This window comes from Saccopteryx leptura, chromosome 2, assembly GCF_036850995.1.
Source record: "Saccopteryx leptura isolate mSacLep1 chromosome 2, mSacLep1_pri_phased_curated, whole genome shotgun sequence".
Lineage (NCBI taxonomy): Eukaryota > Metazoa > Chordata > Mammalia > Chiroptera > Emballonuridae > Saccopteryx > Saccopteryx leptura.
The window spans coordinates 138,300,200-138,314,192 of NC_089504.1; the positions used below are offsets into that span (position 1 = coordinate 138,300,200).

Sequence of the window (13,993 nt, forward strand, 5' to 3'; positions counted from 1 at the left end):
AACTCTTTTCATCTTGCAGAACAGAAACTCTGTACTCATTAAACACTAGCTCCCCATTCTCTCCTCCCCCCAGCCCCTGGAACCTCCAGTATACTATGTTTTTTGACTACTCTTAAGTACCTCATATAAGTGGATTCATATAGTATTTGTCCTTTTTTTTTTTTTTTTGCAAAGCAGGGACAGAAAGGGACAGATAGGAAGAGAGAGAGATGAGAAGCACTCAGAGTTGTACCACTTTAGTTGTTCATTGATTGCTTTCTCATATGTGCCTTGATGGGGTGGGGATGGGGGGGGGGCTCCAGCTGAGCCAGTGACCCCTTGCTCAAACCAGAGGCCTTGGATTCAAGCCAGTGACCTTGAGCTTCAAGCCAGTGATCTTTGGGCCCAAGCCAGTGACCATGGGGTCATATCTATGATATGACATTCAAGCCAGTGATCCCGTGATCAAGTTGGTGACCTAAGGGTTTTGTACCTGGGTCCTCAGCATCCTAGGTCAATGTTCTATCCACAGCACCACGGCCTGGTCAGGCTATATTTGTTGATTTTGACGGGTTTATTTTACGTAATATAATGCCCTCAGGTTTCATCCTTGTGCAATATTGCAGAATTTCCTTCCTTTTTAAAAAAGAAATTATTTAATGATTTGAGAGAGAGAGAGAGGAAAGGAAGAGAAAGAGACAGACAGGAACATTGATCTGTTCCTGTATATGGCCTGACCGGGTTTTAAAAATTCATTTTATAGAGGGGGGAGAGAGAGAGGGAGAGAGAAAGAGAAGGGATAAGGGAAGAAGAGGAGGAAGCATCAACTCTCATATGTGCCTTGACCAGGTAAGCCCGAGGTTTTGAACTGGTGACCTCAGCATTCCAGGTTGACACTTTATCCACTGCGCCACCACAGGTCAGGCTGTATTGAGCATCTTGTGCATGGGAAGTTTGTACTTACTATTTAGGGTAGCAGCTTTATGCTAAGCGCCATACAGATCATTTAACTGGCAGAGAGCACTTTTAGTACAAATGCAGAAACAAATGCCTACCAGGAGAAGTTTAAAATGTTCAGTTTGTTTACATTAAACAGTAATTCCAGGGATGTTTTTAAGGCTTTGATGATACCGTTGTCCTTGTTATATATGATGCAGGATCTCATGCATTGGATAGATGATGGTTTCTCATTTATTCCTTGCCAGCTCTCATTTGCTGAGAGGGATAGAAACTTTTGATATTATTCTAGGTCTTACATTTCTTAAGATGAAAAACAACCTCCTTGGTTTTGGTGTAGCCTTCAACTTGATCTTCAACCACCAAACAAGGTTTAAGGAACTTCCTCAATGAGTGACCTTTACACCAGTGCTGGTGAGGCCGAGGCAGCCAGGGCAGAGCAGATAGCATATCGTTTCTGTGTTGAGTTCACTATGCGGTGCCAATGGCTCCAGGTTTTTGTTGGTGCAAACATGTGGTCCCCAGAACACATATTTCCAAAAGCATCCTGGTAAGAACAGTGAGTCCCACCAGCTCACACTCGGGTTATTTGAGCTATAGCTCTGCCAGGACCTCATGACTCAGCATTGGTTTGATGACCTGCCAATTCACTGACCACTGTTGGGCTGTCTATTGTTTTTTATTGCAAGTTGGTGTGAACAGAGTTCACAAGATCTGGTCAATTGGGAGCCATAAATACTTCAGGCAAAGTGACATTTTTGCCTGATGATCTCCCCCTTTTCAGAGTACACTGATATTGGAACAGCAACACGTCTAGTCTTGGTGGGAAGAGGAGATGGCTGTGCTCCTCTCATTCTGGCCCCTCCCACAGGAAAGGCTGGTGGTTCTATTTTAAAATTTTGGAGGAAGCACCATACTGTTTTCTGTAGTGACTGTACCATTTCACATTCCCACTAAAAGTATGCAAAGGTTCCAATTTCTGTAGACCCTCACTAACACTTTTATTTTTCTTCTTTATAGTAGCCATTTTAATGGTTGTGAGGTAGAATCTCATTGATTTTTTTTTAGGATTGTATTTATTTATTTATTTATTATTTATTTATTTACAAGGACAGGATGAGTCAGAGAGAGGAATAGATAGGGACAGACAGACAGGAAAGGGGAGATGAGAAGCATCAATCATGAGTTTTTCGTTGCAACACCTTAGTTCATTGATTGCTTTCTCATATGTGCCTTGACCAACCGTGGGGCTATAGCAGACCGAGTAACCCCTTGCTTGAGCCAGTGACCTTGGATCCAAGATGGTGAGCTTTTTCTTGCTCAAGCCAGATGAGCCTGCGCTCAAGCTGGCGACCTTGGGGTCTCAAGCCTGGGTCCTTTTCCGCATCTCAGACCGATACTCTATCGACTGCGCTACTGCCTGGTCAGGCTCATTGACATTTTGATTTACATTTTCTTGATGATTAGTGATGCTCAGCATCTTTTTGTATGCTCATTGGCCATTTTTATATTATCTTTGGAAAAATATTCTAGTCCTTTGCCTGTTTTTGAATAAGGTTATTTGTTTGTTTATAGTTGTTATCTTAGGAGTTCTCTATATATTCTGGATATTAATTCTGTATCAGATTTGCAAATATTTTCTTCCATTATGTAGGTTGCATTTTTACTCTTGATAGTGTCTTTTTTTTTTACATTTTTTAAAAAAATTATTCATTTTAGAGAGGAGGTGGGGGGAGAGAGAGAGAGAGAGAGAGAGAGAGAACGGAGTGAGGAACAGGAAGCATCAACTCCCATATGTGCCTTGACCAGGCAAGCCCAGGGTTTCGAACTGGCAACCTCAGCATCCCAGGTCGACACTTTATCCAATATGCCACCACAGGTCAGGCTTGATAGTGTTTTTTGATGCATAAGAATTAATTTCCACAGAGTTCAATTTGTCTATTTTTCTTTTGTTACCTATACCTTTTGTGTCTTATCCAAGAAATCACTACCAAATCCAATGTTGTGGATGTTTTATCCTTTGTTTTCTTCTAAAATTTTTATGTCTTTCATTTAGGTTCTTAATTTATTTTGAATTAAGTTCTCCATATGGTGTTAGGTAAAGGTCCAACTTTATTCTTTCACATGTGAATATCCATTTTCTCCAGCACCATTTGTTGAAGAGATTGTCTTTTTCCCACTGAGTTGTTTTGGCACCCTTATTAACATCATTTGGTCATGTACATAAGGGGTAATTTCTAAATTCTATATTCTCCATTGGTCTGTATGGCTGTCTTTATGCCAATTCCATAATGTTTTGATCACTGTAGCTTTGCAGTAAGTTTTAAAATTAGTAAGTGTCAGTTTTATTTTTTTTCAAGATAAAAGACATTCAAATTGGAAAAGAAGAAGTAAATTGATTTCTGTTTGCAGATGATATATCTTCTCTGTGTAAAACTTTAAAGATTCCACACACACAATAAAAAGCTGTTAGAACTCATGAATGAATTCAGCAAAATAGGATGCAAAGACCACACACAGTTGTGTTTCTATACACAAACAGTGAATAAACTTAAAGGGAAATTATATAAACAATCCCATTTACATTAATATCAAAAAGAATAAAATACTTAGGGATTAGCCTTATCAAGAAGGTGAAAGACTTGTATAATAAAAACTACAAAACATTGCTGAAAGAAATTTAAAAAGACATAGATGAGAACATATCCTGTATTTTTTTTTTTTTATTAGAAGACTTAAATATTAAAATGTCAGTACTTCCCAAAGCAATCTACAGGTATAATGCAATCCCTATCTAAAATAGAAAAACCCATCCTAAAAATCATGTGGAATCTCAGGGAATCTCAACTAGCAAAAATAGTTTGAAAAAGAGAAAAACTAGTCAACTCACACTTTGTACTCCCTTGATAGGTATTTTGGTCTACTTGATGATGTCTCAGAGGTCCTTAAGCTCTGTTTGCTTTTCTTCAGTTTTTTTTCCTTTCTGTTCCTCAGACTTGATAATTTCCATTGCCCTGTCCTCAGGTTTGGTGATTATTTCTTTTGCCTGCTTAAATCTGCCTTTGAATCCCTCTAGTGAAATGATCATTTTAGTTATTGGACTCTTTAGCTCCAAAATTTCTTTTTGGTATCTTTTTAGATTGTCTGTCTCTTGCTTAATATTTCCATTTTGTCACACATTTTCTTGACTTTCTCTACATATTCCTTTAGTTTTTTTGCATTTTGATGATTTTTAAAAAATCTTTCTAGTATATCTGCTATTAGACCTTTCTCAGGGACAATTTCTGTTGTTGTTTGAATGGGTTATACTTTTCTGTTTATTTGTATTCTTGTGATTTTATTGTTGACCATTGGACATTTAAATCTAATGTGCTAACTTAGGAAATCAGATTCTCCACTTTCTGAAAATTTTCCATGTTTTGTTATTGTCTTTATTTTATTTAATGGTCGTCTCTGTGCAGAGGATCAGCCTGAGGTGTAAACTTCAGGTCTCTTCTGGTCTTTTCTGAGCCTGTCTGTGGGCATGTGCCTGGTCAGTTTCTAGTTTTCCTGAATGTGCTGTAGTTATTGAAAATACTAGTCTTTAATGTCTGCCTCCTGAGGGGAAAATGTAAAAAAATGAAGTGGGGAAAAAAAGGCTCTTACTCTTTAAATTTTCTGTAAATCATTTCATCTGGTGGGGGAGGGTAATATGAAAAGGTATAACAACAGTGGCTGCCCACCTTTAATCTGCCCTCCAGTGATCAGAAGCAATGAAAGCATAGGTCCCCGTTGTTCGGAGGATAGGGTCCTTTTTTTGCCTGCCCTGGTTCCCATAAGCTGCGTGCAGCTGCTCCGGGAACGTGTGCACAGCTGCTTGCCAAGCAGCTGGGGGTGGGGAGTGGGTCACTGCTTCTGTGCTCAGAGCTGAAATTGGCCTGTACTAACCACAGTTTACCATGCCAGTCTTCCTCCAGAAGTTGCAAGCCAAGCCTTCAGCAGACTGCAGAGTTTCAGAGTAGTTACCACCAGACAGAGTCTTCCAGTGCAGTTGTTGTCTATATGGAGAAACGAGGTACTTGGTGTTCCCTGCTCTGCCTTCTTTCCAGAATCCTCTCCGTAGAGAACCTTTGAAGAGCTCATCTTACCACTATAGTGTAGATTGGGTACTGTGATACAGGTACTTAATTCTATTTGACTTGGTTTAAAATTGTTTTTCTTCTTTCCTCTCTGATTATCTCATTCTAAAGTCTTGTCTTTTAGATCATACTGCTTTTTTGCAGTTGGCTGTTAGGTTTGGATTGTCACAGATGACTTCATGAAATGAATACCCCCAAAAGATATATGAGCTTAATTTTGAAGAATTGGTAAAATTTAGAATGGCAAAGATGGAACAGGAGTTGGAAGGATATATTCCAGATCTCTGAAATGTATAGAACTATATCCAATTATAATAAAATAGATATTTTCTTTTATGACAAACACTTTGTTAGGTCTTTTAAAGCATTGTTTATAATTCAGCAATAACCTTAAGCGATAGATATTGCTATCCTCATTTTCTGTGTAATACTAGTCTCTCTGAGACTTCCTTGGTTTTTATACTGGTATCTCCTCTTGTTTAGCATGGGTCTTGGATAAATGTTTTAGTTTGGCTAATGAATTATATGCTCATCTAACAGAGAAGCAAAGTGGTGTTTAGCCTTATTAATATTAAACTTGTCCAGCTTGCTTAGAAAGAGCCCGATTTGAGCTCTTATATTTCAGATTATAACAAATAATATTGTCCAAATCTATCTTGGGTAGATGGTTTTGTAGTAATAGTGGTGAGTAATTAGCCCTATCAAGAAATGCCTTGGCCTGACCAGGCGGTGGCGCTGTGGATAGAGCGTTGGACTGGGATGCGGAGGACCCAGGTTCGAGACCCCGGGGTCTTCAGCTTGAGCGCGGGCTCATCTGGTTTGAGCAAAGGCTCACCAGCTTGGACAGAAGGTCGCTGGCTCAAGCAGGGGGTTACTCGGTCTGCTGAAGGCCCACGGTCAAGGCACATATGAGAAAGCAATCAATGAACAACTAAGGTGTCGCAACGAAAAACTGATGATTGATGCTTCTCATCTCTTTCCGTTCCTGTCTGTCTGTCCCTGTCTATCCCTCTCTCTGACTCTCTCTCTGTTCCTGTAAAAAAAAAAAAAAAAAAAAAAAAAAAGGAATGCCTTGGACTTGTTTAGCAAATCATCAAAGCAAGACCTGAAAGGCACAAATTGTTCCAGGTAGTTTCTAACTGCATCCTGGAACAAAACTCAAGAATATTTATAGGAATACAAAAATATCCAACATCCAGCAAAGTGAAATTTAAAATACCTGGCATCCAGTCAATGATTACTAGGCATGCAAGGAAACAGGAAAACACAACTCTTAAGGGGAAGAATTATCACTTGAAACCAACCCAAAACTAATACAGGTGTCAGAATGATCAGACAAAGCCGTTAAAACATGTTATAACTGTATTACATGTTTAAAAAGTGTTAAGTATAGATAGATATGGGAGATGTAAAAAAAAAAAAAGACCCAAATAGAACTAAAGATGGAAACTATAATATCCGACGTGAAAAATACACCAGATGGGATTGATGGCACATTAGACATTGCAGAAGAAAGGACTACTGAACTTTTAGGGATATAAGAAATGCTATAAAACAAATCCCTGGAGAGGTGGGAGAATGAGGAAAAAAATTGAAAAGAGGATAATTGAGCTTGGAATACATTAAACAGGCTGATATAGTATCCTTGTAATCCCTGAGGATAGAAGAAAGAGGTGGGAGACAGAAAAGTTGAAGAAATATCCAAAACATTTCCAAATTTGATGAAAACAATAAATCCATAGATCCAAGAAGCTCACTAAACCCAAAGCACAAGAAATATTAAGAAAGTTACACAGAAGCACATCATAATCAGATTGTTCAAAACCAGAGATAAAGAGAAAATCTTTAGAGTCAGTGAAAAAGATTCTTTACATATAGAGGAATAAAGATAAGAATCTTTGATAGCAGCTGATTTCTCCTCTGAAACAATACAAGTGAGAAAACAAATGAACAACATTTTTCTAATAGAGAAACTATAAACCTAGAATTTTATACTCACTGAAAATATCTTTGAAAAATCAAAGGAAAATTGGGAGGGGGTGTTGGGAGATGGGCAGAAAATGGAAAGAGGATTAAGAAGTACAGACTTCTGCTTTGTCTGGGTAGCTTAGTTGGTTAGAGCATTGTTCCAGTACATCAAGGCTGGGGGTTCAGTCTCCAGTCAGGGCACATACAATATAAGAATCAACCAATGAATGCATAAATAAGTGGAATAGCAAATTGACATTTCTCTCTCTTTTTCTCTCTTTCTTCCTCACCCTCCCTCCCTCAACCTCTCCCTAAAAATCAGTGCATTAAAAAAAAGTATAGATTTCTAGTTATGTCATAGGGATGTAATGTGTAGTAGTATAGAAAATAGAGTCAATATTATAATAATAACTATGTGTGGCAACATAGTTCCTAACTATGGTAATCACTTCATAAGGTATATGTGTTGAGTCACTGTGTTATACACCTGAAACTAATGTAAGACTGTATGTCAACTTAATTTAAAAAAAAATTAAAGGTGAAATAAAGACATTTTAGACATTGCCAGACATACAAAAGCCAACACAATTTGTCATCAATTGGGTGGGCTTTCAGATACCCTGTTTGATTGGGCTCAGGTGATTTAATAAATAGGCAGACCTTAGCTGGGCCAATCAGAATATTGTTGGGCAGATAAAATATATTATGCTCACTTTGTTAAAGATGGTGCTGCCCACATGTGAGCCCATGGCCCAGGTGATTGCTTGGGATGGGCGTGATTGTATTAATGTGTGTTGGGGGTGGGTTGTAGGCAGGCAGAATTCTTGTAGCCTGGGGCTTGGTTTTAGAACTAAGCCTTTCCCACCCTTTTTGATGTGGAGTGGTACAATCCCATCATGCCTCAGATAAGTGACTTTGTATTGGAGACTTCCCTATTTTGTATATTGGATTGAAGGTTTTGATTTCTGCACTATAAAGTGGGGCAGACCAGGAGCTTGCTCTCTCTAGGTTCCTGAGATTATCATTAGAGCAGAGAGCAGAGAAAGGCCACGTGGAGGAGGCCAGGAGAAGCAGCCAAGATGGTGGAGTGCTGAGTGAGAAGCCAGTTTGTGCAGAGTTTGTGCAGGGAGAAGGAAGGAGATGGGGAACAGAGGTGAATAAAGTCTGGTGAGCTAGAAACCTTTGATTCTAGGAAACTCAGATAAGTCAGTAGCTTTGTGAGCACTGAATGAGTGGGGTTTGGAGCCCAGTGTGTGTTTTTACTTGCCCGCCAGGTGCAAGCTAGAATTAAAGATGATGGCCCACCAGTTCTTGGCTTCTTTGTTTCTTTCTTTCTTTTTTTCTTTTTTTTTTTTTAAAAGTCAACAATTTAATGTCTCACATAGATGAAAGCGAGTTTCTTTCATTGTTTTCTTCTCTTGAACAGTGAGTGAATCAAGGCCATGGTGCTTAACCACAAGTGCATTTCTTTCACATCTTACTCCTCTCCCAATCAGAGTCCATCAGCTCGATTCAGTTACTCCTAGGAGGTTGTATAGTCCTCTGATTAGAAGCAATAAGTTTCATATAAACTAATCCAAGTAATTCTGCTAAAGCTATAATACCCAAATCTGAAATCAGAAGAGAGGCATGCATTGGGCTACAGTCTGAGATACAGAGGCTTAGTCCAACCACAGAGAGCACAAAGCCCAGCACTTGAAGGATCAATATGGCAATGCTGAAGGAGGACATCCCAATAGCTGGAGTTATCATAAACATACAGTATTGAAGTAATATTAATATCACTGTAGGAACCACAATTAAACCAAGTCCACTGGCCCTCTTTGTTGAAAATTCATCTGGGACGAAAAGAATGGCTCCAACGATGACAAATGTAGTAAGCACCAGTCCAGCAACAAATAAAAGAATAGTTTTCTCCTTTGTGATACTGGAATTATATTTAAGTGTCACAATACCAAACTGTCCCCAGAACAGAAGTATGGCCAACATTGGGAAAATGATAGTAAGGATATTTTCTTTTGGAGAAAACCATGTAACAGTACTGTATTTTAGTTCTATGATGATTTCACCCTCTCTGCTTAATTCTGTTACTTCACAAGTGTAGTTTCCAGGAATGGCATCCTTCTTATCCAGTTGCAAAGAGGTAATGCCCTTTAGTAACGCCTCTGGTTCGATTTTTGCACTCTGGAAGTTATCGCTGGCACTGAACGCCTTCTTATCTCCATCATAGTTGACGATTTCTTTTCCTCGAAATTTCCACTTTAAATACATGTCTGAAAGGGTAGTTGCCTCCACATTATTAGCAAAGCAGGGGATGACAACAGTTTTATTGCAAGCGGTGTATTCTGCAGAGTTGGTCAAATTAAATGTTATCTGAGCCGAACCGCAGCGCGCCGAGCTCAGCAACAGCAGCACCACCAGGGGCCACATCTCAGCGCCCGCTGCGGGGCCTCCGCCGCCCAGGTCTGGGAGCAGCCACCACCTTCACAGTCGGGACCCGGCGCCGCGGCCCGTCCTTCTTTGTTTCTTTACCGACTGTCTGAATCCAATGCGAACCTGCATGGGCCAGGTGGCTGCAATGGCGGCCGTGGATACTGGCTTCACAAATATCCTTCTAGGTATGTGGATCTTGGATCATGAAAATTTTATTAAAATGTGAAATTGGGGCCTGTCTGTATAAAGGAAAGACTATTCCATGATGTGACTTCTGCCTGGGCAGCTAGATTCAGAGCTGAACAGAGATTGCTCCTCCTAAATTCCCTCTGACCCCTCCCCTTTGCCCTACAGGATGCTAGTTGGTGTCAGTTCCTGGAACAGGGTGTTGCTCTGCCCCAGGCAAGCATGATAAGTTTTCTCCTTATCTGAGGTGAGTCATGCCCCAATACCCATAGCCATCTTGCCTCCTCCTATACAACCCCTGGGCACCTACTATGCAGTGGGGGTTCTCCATGGTGTCTCACCTCCTTCAACACAACACCCACCACCACCCAGGATGAGCACCTCATATATAAATTTCTTTAGTATACTCTTGGCTTTGGCTGGGAAATTTCCTCAAAAGTGTGGTAGGCTAGGGAGACTGAATTACAGAGAAGGTTGCCAAAGAAAGAGTTGCAGCCCAACATTTGGATTCTGTGAGAAATCATTCTATCTTTAGCATGAACTTACCTCTTTTGAAGCTAGCCCTATATGTTCTTAGATATTTGTCACCAAAAAAAATAATAAATTCCAAATTCTTAGTTTAGTGTGAATAATAATGATGAGATCACATCTAAACATAAGAACAGAAATAATAGTAAGGATTTAGCATTTCTAGGCCCATCATATCTTTCTGATAAATGTGAAGGCCTTGGATTTCTGAGTCATGGAGGGTGTTGGGCAGATAAAATGTATTATGCTCACTTTGTTAAAGATGACGTTACCCACGTGGAGGCCGTTGCCCAGGTGATATTAATGTGTGTTGGGGGCAGGCAGGATCATTGTAGCCTGAGGCTTGGATTTGGGATTAAGCCTTTCCCACCCTTTTTGATGTGGGGCGGTACAATCCAATCATGCCTCAGAGAAGTGACTTTGTATTAGAGACTTCCCTATTTTGTATATTGGATTAAGAGTTTGGATTTCTACACTATAAAATGGGGGCAGAATGAAAGCTTGCCCTCTTGGTTCCTGGGATGATTAGCATGAGAGAGCAGAGGGAGCAGAGCAGAGAGCAGAAAGAGGCCATGTGGCCAGGAGAAGCAGCCAAGATGGCGGAGTGCTGAGTGAGATGCCAGTTTGTGCAGAGTTTGTGTCTGGGATAAGGAAGGAGATGGGGAACTGAGGAGAATAAGGCTGGTGAGCTAGAAACCTTTGATTCTAGGAAACTCGGATAAGTCAGTGGCTTTGTGAGCACTGAATGTGAGTGGGTTTTGGAGCCCAGTGTGTGTTTTTACTTGCCCGCCGGGTGCAAGCTAGGATTAAAGACTATGGCCCACCAGTTTTTGGCTCCGTTGTTTCTTTACCGACTGTCCGAATCCAATGCGAACCTGCATGGGCCAGGAGGCTGCTGTTATAGTGGCCCTGGCCCTGGCTACTGGCTTTACAGAGGGAAAAGATGCTATAACTTTTAAAGTTAGTTCCCATTCTCACCATTTCATGTGCCTAAGTAGCCAGAAATTGTTGAAGAAATGAGGAAACAATGCCTCTGAATATTGGAGTCAGAGTCCAGGAAAAATTAGAGTTTTCCATATTGTTGGGCAGATAAAATGTGTTATGCTCACTTTGTTAAAGAGGCCGTTGCCCAGGTGATATTAATGTGTGTTGGGGTGGGCTAAAGGCAGGCAGAATCCTTGTAGCCTGGGGCTTGGTTTTGGGATTAAGCCTTTCCTACCCTTTTTGGTGTAAGGTGGTACAATCCTATCATGCCTCAGAGAAGTGACTTTGTATTAAGAGACTTCCCTATTATGTATATTGGATTAAGGGTTTGGATTTCTACACTATAAAATGGGAACGGAGCGGGAGTTTGGCTCTTGGTTCCTGAGGTTAGCATGAGAGAGCAGAGAAAGTAGAGCCAGCAGCGGAAGGAGGCCACGTGGAATAGGCCAGGAGAAGCAGCCAAGATGGCGGAGTACTGAGTGAGATGCCAGTTTGTACAGAGTTTGTATCTGGGATAAGGAAGGAGATGGGGAACTGAGGAGAATAAGGTTGGTGAGCTAGAAACCTTTGATTCTAGGAAACTCGGATAAGTCAGTGGCTTTGTGAGCACTGAGTGTGACTGGGTTTTGGAGCCCAGTGTGTATTTTTACTTGCCCGCCGGATGCAAGGTAGGATTAAAGGTTATGGCCCACCAGTTTTTGGCTCCATGGTTTCTTTGCCGACTGTCCGAATCCAATGCGAACCTTCATGGGCCGGGCTGCTGTGATAGTGGCCCTGGCCGTGCCTCCTGGCTTTACACATATGTACTATTTACTTTTCAAGCATTCTCCACAAGATACATGTTCTGGTTGTTACTAGGTATGTTAAGCAAAATTTTTAATTTCCATAGCTGAAAAAGCCTTTTATTTTACTTATTTTATTTTTTTAACATTTTTTATTTATTTACTTCTTTAGATTTTTATTTATTCATTTTTATTAGAGAGAGAGGGGAGAGATAGAGAACAGGGGGAGGAGCAGGAAGCATCAACCCCCATATGTGCCTTGACCCGGCAAGCTCAGGGTTTTGAACCGGCAACCTCAGCATTCCAGATCGACGCTTTATCCACTGCGCCACCACAGGTCAGGCCTACTTATTTTATTTTATTTATTATTAAGTGAGAGGTGAGGAGGCAGAGACAGACTCCCACATGTGCCCCAACCAGAATCTACCCAGTAAGCCTCGTACAAAGTGATACTCTGCCTGTTTGGGCCGCTGCTCCACTGCTCAGCAACTGAGCTATTTTAGTGCCTGAGGTAAGGCCATGGAACCATTCTCAGTGCTAACTTTGCTTGAACCATTTAAGCCATGGCTGCAGGAGGGGAAAAGAAAGAGATGGGGGTAGGAAGAGAGGTGGAGAAGCAGATAGTCACTTCTCCTGTGTGCCCTGACCAGAAATCGGGTGACGCTGTACCATTGAGCCAACTGGCCAGGGCCTGCCTTTTATTTTTTATTATTTATTTATATACACTGTGTCTGTAAAGTCATGGTGCACTTTTGACCGGTCACAGGAAAGCAACAAAAGATGATAGAGATGTGAAATCTGCACCAAATAAAAGGAAAACTCTCCCAGTTTCATACCTATTCAGTGCAGTTCGATGTGGGCTCATGCACAGATTTTTTAGGGCTCCTTAGGTAGCTATCCCGTATAGCCTCTACAGACTTGTCACTGACTGATGGCCTACCAGAACGGGTTTCTCCACCAAACTGCCGGTTTCCTTCAACTGCTTATCCCACCGAGTAATGTTATTCCTATGTGGTGGCGCTTCGTTATAAACACACTGATATTCACATTGCACTTTGTCACGGATTCGAATTTAGCGAGCCACAGAACACACTGAACTTTTCTCTGTACCGTCCACATCTCGATTGGCATGGCCGTTGGCTGCTCCTCTGTATACACGGTGTAACGTCATCATCTGCACATGCTGCCACATCATCCTACAGAAACTGGGAGGGTTTTCCTTTTATTTGGTGCAGATTTCACATTTCTATCATCTTTTTTACTTTTATTAATTTTTAGAGAGGAGAGAGTGAGAGAGAGAGAGAGAGAGAGAGAGAGAGAAGGGGGAGGGAGGAGCAGGAAGCATCAACTTCCATATGTGCCTTGACCAGGCAAGCCCAGGGTTTTGAACCGGCGACCTCAGCATTCCAGGTTGAGGCTTTATCCACTGTGCCACCACAGGTCCAGGCTCTGTTCTCTTTTGTTGCTTTCCAGTGACCGGTCAAAAGTGCACCATGACTTTATGGACACACTGTATTTTGAGAGAGACAGAAATATAGAGTTGCTCCTCTATGTGCCTTGACTGGGGAATTGAACCAGAAACATCTACACTCTGTACTTGTTCCAACCAACTGAGCTATCTGGCCAGGACTTTTATTTATCGGTTGTTTTTGTTTGTTTTTTAAAAGGACAGGTAAAGAGAGGCAGGGAGAGAGAGGAAAAAGAAGTATTCATTTGTTGTTCCATGTACTCATGCATTCATTGGTTGCTTCCCGTGTGAGCACTGACCAGGGATTGAACTTGAAACTTGTTGTTTTGGGATGATGCTCTTAGCCAGCTGAGCTAACTGGCCAGGGCCACAACCAAAAGTCTTAATAGGAAGGGTTTATTGGACCATTGCTGGCAAGGAAAAGAAGACCAGGTCCTTTGGCATGAAATCTAAACCATTGTCAGCATATGCCAGGGAGTAAAGGCAAAATCCAGTGGCAGGTGTTGGTGACTGTAAAGCCAGTAGCCAGGGCCACCATCACAGCTGCCTGGCCCATGCAGGTTCGCATTGGATTGGGACAGTCGGTAAAG

At 41.2% G+C, this 13,993-nt stretch overlaps 1 protein-coding gene and 2 pseudogenes across 1 annotated transcript in view; 1 reads left to right on the forward strand and 2 right to left on the reverse strand.

Moving 5' to 3' along the window:
- FGD4 (FYVE, RhoGEF and PH domain containing 4) overlaps positions 1-13,993 on the forward strand; it is a 277,447-nt gene that overhangs the window by 37,269 nt on the left and 226,185 nt on the right. The gene's annotated exons all lie outside the window — the stretch shown is intronic.
- LOC136393906 (large ribosomal subunit protein uL4-like) lies at positions 900-1,790 on the reverse strand (annotated as a pseudogene).
- On the reverse strand, positions 8,382-9,531 carry LOC136393152 (leukocyte surface antigen CD47 pseudogene; annotated as a pseudogene).